The sequence below is a fragment of the Parasteatoda tepidariorum genome, chromosome 2 (assembly GCF_982258835.1).
Source record: "Parasteatoda tepidariorum strain Cologne lab strain chromosome 2, Ptep-v5.0, whole genome shotgun sequence".
NCBI lineage: Eukaryota > Metazoa > Arthropoda > Arachnida > Araneae > Theridiidae > Parasteatoda > Parasteatoda tepidariorum.
The window spans coordinates 66325889-66342830 of record NC_141756.1 but is presented as its reverse complement, the minus strand read 5'-3'; positions in this window follow the sequence as shown (position 1 = coordinate 66342830).

The following is a 16942-nucleotide window of genomic DNA, read 5'->3' as shown; positions in this document are numbered from 1 at the left end:
GCAGATGCAATATATACTTATGGCCTTAAAAGAAGCTTTTCATAAAGAAGCATATATTGATGTAAAGTGTGTCTTATCTCATTTTTATTCTTATTCTTATTTTTGTTAAGTGTATTTCATTAATACCTCACAGCACATGCACCTATAAATACCATGTAATTGTGATGTTGTTCTAAAAGGCCAAACAAGATGTTGGCTGCTGTAAAACGGCACATAATATGTAAAAGAATTTTATGATTTCATAAAGTCGAAGCAACAAATCGTTGAAGTTTTGTTTTTGTCCACCTATTCTATTTAAGAGAGGGCAAAAGAGAATGACACTTCAGCTAGACACTTGCTACATTAGCATTGCCAGGAACAAGAGACCTGCACTAGATGTTCATGTAGTTGAGAAGCGAATCATCAAAATTGGAATGCTTTCTAATTTTAACCAAAACCAAGTGTATGATTTGAAAAGCCACTGTTTTGAAGAGGAAATGGAAAATATGATTGAGGAGTACGCGGTCGGCTCTTTAATCATTGTCCCATACTGTGAAAAAAAAGAAGGCACATTTATATGCAGCGCAAATTACTTTGATAAACAAAGACGATTTAGATGTTAAAGTATTTAAAGAACATGGGACAAAAATTGATTTATGCATAAATTTCCTGAGAACGAAGATAAGATGTGACATTGGCAAGTTAGATATAAAACCTCTTCTAAAACAACCTAATTTTCAAATTGTTGAAGATTCTTACGTAAATATTAATTCTGTTTATCTGTTACATTCTGTTTATCATTTACATATTAATAAAACATTTTTTAAATGAAGACTTTCTTCCACTAAACTTTTTGTCATTCCGTCACGGTCATTCCGTCACAGCAAATAGATGTTAATAACTGCTAGCCTACCTGAGGTTAATTTTCCAAATTCACAATTTACATTGCTTACACATTATACTAAAAGTAAAAAATAGTTCAGGAAAATAATAGTTGCAAAATTCACAGAAACTACCAGTTCTAAGCGGCATGCCGAAAGCTTGGTTGCCAAAATGTCATTCCGTCACACAAGTAAAAAGTTCATAAAATTAAAAATAAAAAAAATACAAAATTCTTTTTTTTTAGTTTATGAATCACATTATACCAATAATAATGATATGCATGAGAAAAAATCATGTTTATTTGAAATTAGATGCATAGAAACTTCAATTAATTGTCATCATGCAAGTCAAAATGTCATTCCGTCACACATGGAATTGCCCAATACACTAAATGAAAACATGTTCTTTGGAAGGGAGAAAGAAATTGTTAGCATTAATTTATTCTTACATTCAACTATGAAACTTTCTACTCATGCGGACGTTAAAATAGCATCAAGAAAAAACAGGGAATAAAGTGGTCAAAAATTCGTTTTCCCTCTTTTTATGACATATAATACCATGTGATCATATTAAATTGTGTAATAAACATCTTTTCGATAGTCAAGATTGGAGCAGAAAAATCATTCCATATTTTTATCTATATTTTCAAGTTGGTATCTGTAAATATAATTTTATGAATAAATGAGTTTTACAAGTGAAAAAAAATCACATACATTAGGGGTTTGGTAATCTATAGTATGCAGCAATGATCAAAGCTGATTATTTGAACAAATTTTTTTAAACCATCATAGAACATCCAACCCAATTTTGAGTTAACGACTACCAATGTTCAACTCCGCATTCTTATAATTTTGAATCCAATCCAGAAGACAAGGAAATTCTTGAATCAAGCATTGGGAGAAATTTGCCATCGTGGCGGACTATTTGATGGAACTAAACTCCTTTTGCGTTACTTGAAGAAGAAAACAACGAAAACTTCCCACGGTTAACCTGAAAGCAAGGAGACTCTAACCCATAATCTATCTACTACTGAAGATATTTAACGTCAGCACTGTGGTCGGTGCGAGCCGGGTGCGGAATTCGAATCAATCAGCCATCGTCGGGATTTGAACCCGGTTTACCGTCGGGTATGATGTCACAAGCACCTTGCTCAATAATTAACTATCTATAATTTCATCAACTGCAAACATGAAAACACTTAAAATGATTTGTTTCAGATTAAAGTTTAAATGGAAAATGAAAACACTTGCATTTCAGCAGCAAGTTCAACGATTTTACTTCAACTGACAGAAATTTTTGGAAACTGAAATCATAGTGTTGTAACTTATAAATTAATAATAATAAAATAAACTTACTTGTCTAATGTTCAATTATCATTTCTGATTCGGAAGTTTAAAATTTTCCTTTCACTAAAGCCACCTTTAAGACAATTTGAGGAAAAGAAATAGAATTAAATGACAAAAAAGAAATGCTACAGAAGTGCAAAAAACTATTGAAGTAAACAAGCTTCAGATTGTCAGATGCCAAACGTATGATGGCAAATAAGGAAAATCACCAGTGCCTTGCCAGTAATTTTAAGCTTTCTAGCTCGATACGAGCCCGGTAACGAGCTCGGTATCGATGGTGACTCCCGGTCGAAACCGAGCCAGTCACGGGGACCCTAATTACCTCTATTGTAGTCCCCCGAAGAAACAAAAGTTATTTGAAATATAAAACGTGAAGTTACCAAATTGAAGGAAAGGTGAGAAACAAAACTGGAAAAACCTCAGTAGTCAAAAGAGAAAAATTAACATAAAAAACAAAGACTTATTTTTAACTCTCGGCTACTGGGGTTTTTATAGTTTTGTTTCTCACCTTTATTTTCCATTTTTCGTTAGTTGCTGTTGTAGTTCATTTACGTCGCACTAGAGCTGCACAATGGGCTATTGGCGACGGTCTGGGAAACATCCCTGAGGATGATCCGAAGACATGCCATCACTATTTTGATCCTCTGCAGAGAGGATGGCATCCCCGCTTCGGTAGTCCGACGACCTGCACGTGAAGTCGAGCACTTTACGGTAGAACAGTTTAACTAGGACCAATACAGCACACCCTCGGTCCCTACGCAGACTGATCCAAGTGGTCATCCACCCGCACACTGACCGCAGTCAGTGATGCTTGACTTCGGTGATCTGCTGGGAACCGTGTCCTAACGATCAGTCCACTACTGGACCTTTCGTTAGCAACTTAACTAATATTTCAAATCCTTTTCGTTTCTTCTCATTCAAGTCTGACAAGTCTTGAAAATGGTCCCGTGTTTTTGATCGATTGAAACATATCGACTGTTTTTTTTTTTTTTGTTTTTTTTGTTTTGTTTTTTTTTCAATCTGCATATTTTTGAAGCAAACTAAGTTTTCCAATCATGTAATATCTTACCGTTTCAGTTCATTCTTAGGATTATTTACTTAAAAAATTATATCGGTTACTGTAACATAAAAATCACAACCATAAAAAAATGACCCTCTGTACGCATGCCCTGGGCTGTAAGGTAACTTCAGTAAAAATCTTAACATCTTAATTGTTGAGAAATTGCGGAAAATTGTTTCGATTTATAAGCTTGACCAACTTAGAAAACGTAGCGTTGGGAAATAAGCACTTTTGAATTTTTTTGGACGCATGCAAATAACTGTAATGGGGTTTGGACACATGCAATTAACTGTAATGTTCACGAAAAAAATTCATAAATTGAATATTTGGATGTTAACCATGCTCATGAACCTTTAAGTGTATAATTTTTAAGCATTAAAACACTTTTTAATCTAGAACTGTCAAAATGCATAAAAAATCCTATCCTTTCAAGAGACTGCAATTGTAATCCAACAACATGAATACAAGAATAAATTTTATATAAATAAAATTAACTTAAAATAAACAATTCTAGGAGACTCTTTCAACTCGAAAAATTAACCACTGAAATAAGTTTTTTAGAGAAAAAAAACATGGTTACTTATTTTGGAGAATATTAAATTTCGTCCCACGTAAAAAGAATTATATTCTTTGTTTTTCCTATTAACTTAAACCCATTTGTTCTTCAAAGAATTTAAAATGGCTTGTGCTTCTTTGAGGAAGGATAAAGAAATGAATTCAATAATTCCTGTTTCTTTTTTTAAACTATATACTTTTGAAAAAGAAACGAAATTGTTGAAAACTTTGTAAGACTATATAAGCTTTACATTTCTTTGGTACAGCTCTTTGTTTAAAAATATTTTAGCTTAGATACTAGATTCAATTACGATTGAATTCTATCTAAACCTTAGAACTATTCAATTTGGCGATCAAGTGATTTAAAAGTTCAGAATTATTTTTCTTTCAGCTACAAACTACAACTTAATATCATTTTGAAAAATATAATACGCAATGAAAAAACTTTAATTTAAGTACTAAATATAATTCAGTCTTAAAAAACGTAAGCTTCGGTACTAAAGATAATAAAATCAGCCACTTTTGTAGTTTTAATACACTTATTAATTAACTCGTAAAAATTTTTAAAAAATTCATTGTTATTTAAATAAGCAAAATTCTATTTACTAAGAATTTTATGTAATTACATGCTATCTGAGTTAGTATGTTTTTTCATGTTTCATTATTTCTTTCTATGTTTCAGAAATTATTATATTTTTTTTAATTTTGTTAAGAATAGAAAATAATTCCATATTTTTCTAATTTAGTAGTTTAAACTATTATTTTATATAATGTGATTTGGACTGTTATGTTTTTTCATGTAATCCATATTATGTAAAACACTATGCGTATATTGTAACAAAATTGATGAAATTTCCTTTCTCGCGTTGGCAACAAGAATCTGAAACAAACTGAACTGTTAGTTGGACAGAAGTGAAAATTGAAAAACAAACAGTTCCTAAAATCTAAGAAACTACTCTATATTTTTTAATTGTGCTTATTAGTTTAAGCGGATACTATTTAGAGCTATATTTTGGTTTTAATGATGCTAAATAATTAACACCGGAGAGTGAAGCGTTTTGTCAACGAAATTAAATCAAAAGTACTTTGCTCATTGGTTTTACCCATTTTTTTTAAATTATGGTATTAAACATTCATTCACACATACTTTGTTGCTATGCTTTGACTTTTTTTTTACCTTTTACTTTGTTTTTATGCTTTTACGAGTTCATGTTAAAATTCAGGCCTTAAAACTATTGGCACAATAGTTTTAAGTAATTTCAAGTAATTCAAGTAATTAATTCAAGTCATTTTTCAAGTAATTAAATTTACAATTATCAACATCCATTTTTACATGCTTTCTTTTGCTTTTTTACCTTTTACTTTGGTTTTTATGCATTTTTCGAGTTCGTAATAAAATTAAGGGCTTAAGATTATTGTACCTTCAAGCAATGATATTTATAATTACACATCCATTTTTACACACTTTGTTACTATGCTTTCTTTTCTTTTACCTTTTTCTTTGGTTTTATGCATTTAACGCGTTCGTATTAAAATTGCGAACTTAAAACTATTGTGCCTTCAAATTATGATATTTATAATTATCCACATCCATTTTTATATACTTTGTTACTATGTTCTTTATGTATGTTACTTTGTTATTCTTTTTCTCTTTTCCCTTTTTCTTTGGTGTTCATGCATTTACGAGTTCATATTAAAATTCAGGCCTTAAGACTACTATGCCTTCAAACAATGAAATTTATAATTATCAGCATCCATTTTTAATTGCTTTCTTATGCTTTTTTGCCCTTTACTTTGGTTTTCATGCATTTTACGAGTTCATATTAAAATTAAGGACTTAAAACTGTTGTGTCTTCAAACAATGAAATTTATAATTTTGTATATAGGAAAGTTTCATAAATCATTCGTTGCAAACGCAATTTCCAAACAGCATTCAAATTTAAATAATTTTTATCGTAATGCATATAAATTGAAAGAAATGTTTAAAAATCAAAGATTTTACAAGGTTATATGCTATATATTTCGAAACTTTTTTTTTTTTTTGAAAAGAGTACCAGAATACATACAATGTTACACTAAAATACCTAATTATATAAATTAATTAAAATGTCATCACGTTGTAGCTTTGCAACACCCTTGAACATTAGAATTAATTAAAATCTTCTTTGCACACTTTAAATAGCTGAAATGACTGAATTTGCTTCACAGTATTACTTCTTCCAATTATTCTTTTAATTATTAATAATTTAATGAATTAGATATGAAGAGAGTGAGAAGAAATTGGGTCGTTAGAATAAGGTAGATTGGTCACACAAACATTATTTATTTATTTTTTATTTATTTATTTTACCCATTGGCAAAATGAGTGTTGTTTTGGGTTTGATTGCGTGCTCTCCTTATTTGGACGTTATCAAGTTTTTCAACTGTGCTCAAGAGTAACAGTAAACAGTGCGCATGCGTTGCTATGGCAACCGCTGCTGTTTGATAATTTTTTTAGAATACTTTTTTTTTTCTCTTTATCTTCACCAGCACTGTATTTACATAATAATAATTTAGAGTATTTTTATATTCTTTTGATTTTTAACTTATAATTACTGTCTTGACTGTGATTTTAATATAAATATGAATACTGAAGAAGGAAAAATATTTTGTGACGTCTTGAAACGCGTATGTAGGCGGGATTTGTAAACCAATCCGACAACAAGAAGGACAAGCATCAATTGAAACAGTTTTTGCAACCCTTGATTTGAAATGTTGTGGCATTTATCTCCGTCAAGCCAGAAGAGAAAAGAAAAAGTATTTGACCATTGGGTAACCTGTGATCGTAATAAAGCGATGAAAAAAAATTTCTAGTTATGTTTTAGTTGATTTCACGACATATGTTTCTGAATTTGCAATTTCGAACAATCGGGACTTACTTAAACAATAGGTTAATATATATATATTTCAGCATTCATCCCATCTTTGAAGAAAGAAAAAGAACCTGTTCTAAAAAACTCAATTTTATGTAAACTTCATATTACCACTTTTTTTTTTTTTTGTTCAGCTCTCTAAAAAGAATACTAAAAAACTCGAAAGCACTAAAAAAAAGGAATGGAATCTTCAAAAATGTAAAATAGCCAAACAAAGTCACATAGATGCACCTGAACGGAATAACCACTTCAGAATTGCAGAAAAATCACTTAAGTCAGGTCTTTTTACCAACACAAGACTCTAGTAAAAAAATGCAATGTTTTAGCCGAACTAAATCCATTGAAAACCCCTCTACTCCATTTTTTTTATTTCATTTATAAGATTTTTAATATCGTATTTTACTAAACTTGATCAAATACTATAAAGTCGTATTTTTTCGTGTACCATCATTTAAGAAGCTAATAAAAATTTTCGAAGATCTTTCCAAATTCAGAAAATATTCTACTTTTATATAAAAGTTAATTTTCAAAACAAAAATCGATATTAAACTGGATTGTTTTTTAATGCATATTCCAATTGCTCTTTTTGTTCTTCTTTGTTATATTGCTTCATTTCCTGAGGAAAAAAAGAATATTTGTATTGTTTAAGAGTAGTTTAAAGAGAGTTTTTATGGAAATAGTTCCATTGATACAGGATCAAATCTTTTCTTCAAAAAGTCATTGAAAACGAGAAAAAATTTAAGCTACTTTTTTTTAATTTAGAATTATAAAATCTAAATATTTGGGCAGAAATAATAAAAAACTACATTTAATGTAAGACCTGCTCCAAAATTATTTGGTAAACCTAAAAGGAAAATGAAAATATTCCAAATGAGTTAAGACCATATTAAATAAGTTTCTTAAGTAATAGCTCATTTTAATTACATCATTAATCAAACATTAAAGTAACGAAAACAAAATTCTTTTTTATTTCCTGAATATTCCCTATTCTTAAATAAAGATTAAAAATTTATATTTATGAATAAAAAAAGAAATTAGATGTCTATTTTTGTCGTTTCCATTATTACACAGAATACATATAAATTTTATTTAAAAGATCCTTTTTCTACATTGTATGAATAACATTGGGAAACATTTTTTTTTTTCGTTGCTTGAAATTTTTGAACGGATCTTAGATATTTTCGCTCCACTGATTTCAAATCTGCAAACGATTTCTCTCCACAAGCTACAATTTTTGTGTAACTTTATAATATATTCCTTATCAGGATATTTTAAAAATCCCTCGAGGGTATACTATTATTCCCCACTTCTCTGCCACGTAAGGTGCGATAGAAAGACGCTGATAATACACTTCACTTTATGATACGATACTCTACTAAGGTGATATGTTTTTGTCCTAAGTGCTAATTTTAAAGGGAGAGACAAGTGTTATTCTCAAAAGAGCAGACAAATGTGCATGAATGAATATAAACCTATACGTTCTTCATAAATCTGCACATTCAGACAAAAAATAAAATAAACTAAAATTGTTCTTTTGATAAAAATCTGCAGTTTTCGGAAGAAAAATAATTTCAGTTTTGAAAGTCGCACCCCCGAATTAAGTAAGATCAAATATTTGCATAAAATCAAAAAGAAATGTTCTTTAATGTAATTTATGATTTTGTTTTTTGTTAAAAATGTAATTTAAATCGAAAGTAGTATCCAAGTAAGTTTCTTAAACTTAAAAAGCATTTCTAAGTCTGAAAAAATTCTAGATAAATGTAATTCGATCAACATATTGTGTCAGTATTATATCATACATAACATTGGAACAAACTTCAAGGGGACATCACAAGGAACCAGATATGTATGGAACCCATGGTTGATAACAATCTTCGTCCAACGCTAGGTGGTGTTGCTCACGAGATGGATCGGGTGTGGTGGATTGCTTCCCTGACCACCATGTTCTCCCGATTTAAGCAGCATGTCTTTCTTTCTTTGGGGTACACAGAAAAGTGGTGTGTACGCAACACCTGTGGATTCTGAAATGGATCTGGTTGCAAGAATCGTCATCTGCGGACAGAAGGATTCGGGCGAGACCGCAAATCCATGGCCCGGCAGTGTAACGTATGCATCACTAGATATGGTGGAAACTTCGAACATATTTTGTGACTTTTTCACATCAACCACAGCACATGTAATATTTTTGGCAAAAATAAATACTTCAAATGATACCAGCCTTGCGTTTCTTTGCGTCTTTTATCTGTCATACTACTTTCTCATGACGTTTTCAACCATGGGTTGATATGCAATTCTGAATCCTCGTGACGTCCCCTATCTTCCCTTAAAGTTTATCCCAATAATCCTGGAACACCCTGTATGCGTGGTATATCAAGAATCCCGGAAAGAAGTAATTTTTATTGAGAACACGAGTTCTTAATTAAAAGTTGTGAATTTTGTATTGATGTTTTAGTTTGAATTTTGTATTGTGAAGTAATATATAAGCATCAAACAATATGTCGAATAAATGACTTCTAAAATTTTGCTCACACATAACATTATTTTTTATAGTGTTTACGATATTTTGCTTAAAATTGTTGAATTTCGTTGATGCAGGGCACAATTTCCTCCTTCAAGATTGATTTAGATGTGTGGGCACTTGTTGACATGAGCTTTATACTTAAAACAATTTGTGTCAAAAGTGTTATCATGTAAAATAATATAATCTAGATGACCAATTAGGATCACCAAAACGGGAAATTACACGACCAATAAATGGCACAATTTTTTTTTTAATATTATTCAACAATGAAAACACATTGAGATATCGTGTAATTTCCCTTGCATCCCCTAAATTGTCGGCGGTCCTGTTTTTTCCCCGTAATTTTATAGTACAGATGACGCAAAAAAGAAATCTTGCACGAAATTAATATACCCTTTACAATAAATTAATTATTTAATAAAATAATAACGTTAATCAAAGTCTTCTATTATTGCTTAATGAATCATCCATGATGGAAATGTGAAAAGGGAATCGTAATCAGTGTTATGAATAAGTACAAGTTTTTTTTTACTATTTTTTGCCATTTTTACTTTCATGTTATCAATTTCGCAACTAAAAGAATTGAATACATCTCAAACAAATCCGAGAAAAAACAAATGATTCAAATATGCCTAAAAAAAGGGAAAAAACTTCTTTTTAATTATTATTTCGATCATTTTCACAAAATCAATTTGCGACAGTAAAAAAGTTTTTTTAACACCACGTTTTTATTCTTAAGTTAAAAGTTGTTTAAAAAAATATTTCTTGAAGGATAATAGAAGAAAAACAATCTCTACTGAAAAGTTCGGAATGTTTTATTACTTGAAATCTCTTGCGACTTACCTTCTATGTTTTTTTATAAACTTCAATTTTACCGTCCATTGCTTTAGAAGGGATCATTTATTTCAAGGATTTACTAGAAATTGGTCATTGGAGGCTTTGCAACCAGTAAACATAGGCGATTTCGATTGTTCATCTATAACAACTTTTTTTCTTCTCCATTCAAAAACGTCTTCTAATTTACTTTCTTTACTGTCTCTGACAAGTGCTTTTTATTGTATTTTACTCAAATATCTTAACCCTAAATTTAAATTAACATGCGCAGAAATAGATGCATTAATTATGCATTCCGTTTTTTTATTTTTAAACCTAATGATATTTTTTACTTTAAAAGATGTTTACATTAATTATAATTATCAATCTTAAGTTAATTAGAATGTATTTTGTAATGACTTTTTTTTTATTTCCCTTTGATACAAATGTATTAATTTGGTATGAAGGATGCACCTGCTGATAGGTCAATTCAAGCGATAAACAATACATTCAAAATAGTAGTTATCTTATGTTTAGTAGATAGTTTCTGAATATGCAGGGTTATTGATAATTCCCTCCGCCTGTAAACGCCATTTTTCTTTACTACAACTGTCTTCTGTGGTACATGTTACTGCCATCTACTGACAGCTGCTTAAATTAAAACTTGAGTACTTTCGAAATAATTTCATATGTTCTTTTTCGCCATATTCGTCTTCGTTTTTTTACTATAACGCTTCGAAACGCCGGAGAATTATGAATAACCCTGTATATTATTTTTGGATCATAGTCACTATATATATAGATTTAAAAAAATTTAAAAAATGACAATGAATGATTCGTGTAGTTTTAGACCTCTGGAAAACTACCGTCCACACCGTCAAAAAAACTATTTTGAAAAGATTTCAATGCTTTGATTTTACAGAACATTTCACAAGTACTAATGCCCGAAATTGTTATCCTCAATTGCTGCATGTAAACAAATTGAGATTCGACGACATGAAATAACTTAGTTGATGTTAGATTTCAAGGCATGCTGAGATATGTTTACGCGTTTAATACTTAATTTTGAAATCCTTGACAAAAATAAAGTCAAAGAAGAATTACTAAGGGTCACAAATTAATATTTAGGCGAAAAGACCCTTTCGAAATTTTACAAATCAGAACTGTGGAAGGCGGGACTGCGAATATAAATACCTGTTCGATGATCGGATGAAACAGGAGTTGAAAAGTGATTTCTAAAAAAAGTTTTAAAAAAATTCTTGAAATTTTAGAATTTTTTTTAGTTTTAAAAAATTAAAAAAATTCTTTAAAAAGAAAAAAGAAAACAAATTGTGAAAAAACTGCTAGTAAAAAAAAACAGACAAATAAAAAAAAAACAGAGAATAAATGAAAATTAAAGATATAACAAAAAAAAAAATATTTTTCTATCATCATGTTGAAAAATGAAGAATAGATTTTTTTCTTCTTTGTCAATTTTGATACCGAAAAAAGACACTTAATGTTCAATTCTCTGGCTATTGCTTCATTTGTCCGCAAAGTACCTGCGATGAGAGTTCACGATGAATTTCATTTGAAGACTCTTAAAGCAGAGCACCATGAATTAAAATTATGTTAATTTCTTCCTTTACTATGAAAAGTTTTTATTCTTATATAATCATCATCAAGTATAAAACTTAAATTAAATTCGAAAAAATTAGGGCTTGTGGCTACCTTTTTTATATTTAATAGTTGGAAACTGAGCTAAATATAAGCTAAATTTTTACTATATTAATCTCTTCTTGACAGCGTCGCAGACGCATTTGAATCTTTGATGATAGGGCCGCAGAGTAACTCTGCAAATCCTGATACCGGACAAGTATTGTTGTTTTCAGCCCTACTTTTCACAGTACCGATTCAATAGATTTCGAAAGGCTTTTTTTTTCACTTAAATATTATTTTTTGACCCATAATAGATAATATTTCCTTTATTTTCGACAAAAAGTCGAAATATATGCATTAAGAATGATCATTACAGAGCTCCCTGTTCTTGTTCTACTTAATTATTGTTCTATAACCTCCGCAAATTAAGCCACAAATGTTTTGTTTGAAAAGTAAATTTCTCAAATCACATTTGACTTATACATATTGTAGTATTTTAAAGTCTCGATTATAGTTCATTTTATCTAATTTTACAGTTATTTTTAGCATATAATGAGAGATAAGTGCTTTTCAATTATCGTTATATCTACAAAAAATTACTCCTAGCAACAATTAGAAACTACCACAACTTTTTTTTTTGATTGTTGATCAATAAATTGAAAAAACAATGTACAGTTTGTTTTCAAAATCTTAATGGTTACGTGAAATGCAAATTAAAAGTGTACTAAAAATAACTGATAATTTTCGTACTTTTAACCTAATCTACATGCTAACATACAAGGTATTCTGTAACGACCACCCTAAACTTTTATTTTTAAAATATTTGTAAACAATAAAGTTAAAAAAGTATACCCGAGTGTCGTAAACCAATATTATATAGTAGAAGATATACTCCAATAAAATCACTAATGAGAAAATTGCGAAATAAAGTGTCAAAACAAATTTGATTGCGTGATTTTTTTTTTTTTTTAATATTCACTTTTCAGTCGTTTTTCAAATTCCTCCAACAATTAAAAATAATTTGATATTTCGAATCCCACCTTCCTCCGTAGTGATTCGATGGATTTTAATAGTGTTTTTCTATATTTCACTGCAAAAATTTATTTGCAACCCTTCTTTTTATGCGCTTTTTTACTTCATTTTTGACTTGGCGTCAAAACGTGTTATTACGGGTAGATATTAAGTAACACCGTGCATACTTATTGTTAAAGATAATTAAAAATATTACAAACGTTTGTTTTTAAAATCTAATAAATTTTTCGTCCTGCACTTTAAAGCAAATTGCAAAATTCTAAATACTTGTGCATAATTTAAATAACTTAATTTCGTTAACATAAATAAAAATTTCGAAATATTTATTACGAATGAATCTTTTTAGAAATTCATTTTTACTTTTATGAGGTCCAAAATTAATTATTAAAAATTATAAAAAGAAAAGAAGTTTTAAAGAAAGTAAAGAAAACTGTCATTATTTTAGTACGAAACTGACATTAATGTAAAATTGAAGATCGTGATTAAATCTCTTTCAATTTAATTCAAAGAACTAAAATACAGTAGTTTCCTTTTTTCTAGCTTTTAAGATAATTTTTAATAAAATGAATCGAATACTAAATTCTTGGCATGACGTTATAATTCTTCTTTTTCTTGTAAACGAATGTCGGTATAATATTTTTATCAGAATAAAAACGTTTAGTTCATTAACTTAAAGAATAAGTAAAAGATATTATGTCAAAGTTTGAAATATGTTATCTAATAAATTCAAAGTAATACATTTATAGATCACATTTCTCTTTAGGTTTTCAGATAAAAAGAAAAATCCGAGTCATTAGCTTAAAATTGAAAGGAAAGATCATAAGAAAAGAAAAATTACATTTCTACATTTTTGTCTTATTTTTTTTACAAAAATAACTGTTTTTCTGAAGTGCAGTAAAATAAAATAAAAACGTACCACCCTGAAAACATTTGATCTATTGATCGGATCTTCACGTTCTCTTAATAGTTTTTTTTTGGGGGGGGCTTACCTCAAATATGCTTATTAATTAGTGCATACGATATTTTAAGTTACGAAATCAGGCACAAAAACATACTTTCTCTAAATAAACATACCTTTTTTGTGACGGGTGTTAATTTCTGTCCCTCAAAATGTAGGATTTATATAATGCAAAAGTCATATTTTTAAAATTCGATTTTTCAGGAACTATTCGACCAATTTTGCTCTAATTTTGTACTTTGTCAGTTAAATTTGTATTCTTTAAAACGATGCAAAATTGTGCACTTTACAATTTAAAAACTTTTTTACTATAATTAAGTTAAATCATAAAAAATAACAAGTATTTACTGTAAGTTATATTTTGTATGGAATTACCTTGGAATAAAGGATTTTTATAATTGAATGCAAAACTTTTTTCGATTCGCTAAAAATTTCCATTTATGATAAAAGTCTGCACACTGTTATGTACTAAAGTGCAAAACCATCCTTTAAACTTTCGAGCGACTGCTGTTATATATATATTTAGGTGTCTTAAGTTATGGAATTGCCGATAGACCTCAAAGAAAAATATATAGTTTATGTATTATATATCAAAAAGAGCACATGAACATGAGAGCACAGATTGAAAATTTTTCATTAAAGAGTATATGCAAAGCAAATGCATCGATATCATATGAATTATGTCACTCAATCTGCGAACATGCTGTTTAAATTCAAAAATAAAGTTAAAAAAAATATTCATTGTAGAGATCACAAATTAATATTTATACGAATAATAAAATCTAAGTCAAAATTCATGCTGGTACCAGCAACAAAAATATGCTAGTTTTTGTTATGTATGCTAGATTGCTAGATTTTCATGCTATTATATGCTTTTCTGTGCTTGGCAGCATCAAATGCTAGATAGCTAGCTTACATCGTAATAGCATGATAAGCTATGAACAAGCATCTCATGCTCATAAGCATCTCATGCACGCATTTTAACAGGAAACCAGTTTTAGGAAATTTACTCTTTTCACAAAAATGAGAAAGAGTCCGCTCTCTTGCTTCTTTATTATGGACTGTGAAAATATCATGTTTAGGAAAAAAAATCCCATTTAAAGACATTCTTTGAGCACTTTCGGACAAATATAGGAATCTTAAGAAAATTTGACTCATATATTTAAACATGAAACCAGTTTTAAAAGATTCGCTCCATTCATAAAAATTTTAAAAAATTCACAAAGCATCCGCTCTTTTACTTCTTTAATATGGACTGGGGAATTATCATGTTTAGGAAGAAAAAAAAATCCCATTTAAAGACATTCTATGAGCACTTTTAGACAAATATAGGCATTTCATGAAAATTTTACGCACATGTTTTACCATGGAACCAGTTTTAAGAGATTCGCTGTTGCTCTTTTGCTTCACAAATATGAACAGTGGAAATATAACGTTTTGGACAAATATTGGAATTTTTTGTAATGCTTATTTTATACCCCTTAGCGCTTCTGTGATTTCTAGGAAAATGCACGCGCATTTGCCTATAATTTAATGCTCCAATAATTTAATATTAGGGTTACAGTAAACCATAATGCTATGCAAAGTCTGTCTAATAACTGTCGGTTAAAACTGCACGATGAAACATAATTATAATGTATTTACATGTATACCTTCTGTTTCTTATGTAAGGAAACTGATTTTGATATCTTTACCATAAATATACATGGTATCGATTCGTTATATATTGAAAACATTTTCCTTTTGCTTTAATACCGGCTTACTCTGTACTTTTTGGCTACATTTTTGTCAAAAAATTTTTAAAAAAGTACATATAAAGAGCATTGATTACAAAATATTCAATAAATATTTTTAGCTTTTATTTATATCACGAACTAAAAATATTTACGAATGTTTCACTGAGACAAAATTTCAAAGCTTTTTTTCAAAGTTTTTTCCACACTCTTCTTAGTAAATCCCTTTGTTACTTTATAATTGGAAATGTTCAACTAATGCTGTTGTTGTCTCTAATGACAATCCTGCTTGTTGGAACCAAGCAAGAATGCGACTTCAGCCCCATACTCGTTTTACAGGGAGGACCTATGCAGACTCCATTCATTCATCCACAGATCCTAATTTTTGACCTGAACCTGAGAATGATCAATCTCCAATTCAGTAACCCTAGAGGTGTTGATTTGTTATGGGAACTTGGAGGACTTTGAAACCCCGTAGATTTAACGTGCATCAGTCACCATTTACTGCACGGGGAGTCTTCGACAGACAGCGATCGAACTCACGAACGGGCTCAACGTTCTTCTAACCAGACTATTCCGGCCCTGTAATGCTGCATATTTAATAAGTAAACAGTTTTTGTCATATTTTTTTAACTCCTATTAAATTATTTTTCATTTAATTACGTTACATGTTAAATTCTACATTAAAGAAAGAAAAGAAAATCTATATTGATAATTTTTCAAAAAACATTTATGCAGAAATTATATTCAAGAAAGCTTTTCCGTATTTCTAGTCTTATCTAGTATTTCTAGTAGTGCCTAGCAAGCATTTAAATATGTGTTATATTTACATAGAAATAAATTTAAGAGCAAAAACATTTATGAGAAACTAAAAATATTTAAATCAAGTCATTATATATTTCAGGTGCTACGAAAATATGCAATTTGTCTTTATTAATAATCGTCATCCTTAAAGAAAAATGCCATAGCTTTGCACCAACTATATAACAAAGTTTGCCGAGTGCTTTGTTTCAACTTTTAAAATCTAAAAAATCCTTTGATACCTCCATTTTTTTTTTTTTTTTTAATATATATCCCGTTCATAGTTTTTACTTGACTCCATAATTGGATACCTACAAGTGATGTCATTGAAATTGTGGCATTTTTCCACTTAGAAGCCTATCACGTTCGATACACACGTGACGTCATTTACTAGTATCTAATTAATTCCAATTTTAATTACATGGTTAGACATAGTAACTTTACATCTTCTCGAGTTGCAAAATTCCATTTCTTTATTTAATAATAATTTTTATTGATATTTCAGATAAGTATGTAAAGAAAAACTATTTATAAAAGGAAAGAATAAAATGTTAACAAATAATGTAATCCCATTCGCGAATTTCAGAAACTAAAGTATCATTCCTAATGGATTTAGCTTGACAGTATTTTCTAAATTACACCAATTAGATTCTCAATTTCTCATGTATATCTCATATGAATTTACATTTAAATAAAAAAAAGTTAAATTAAG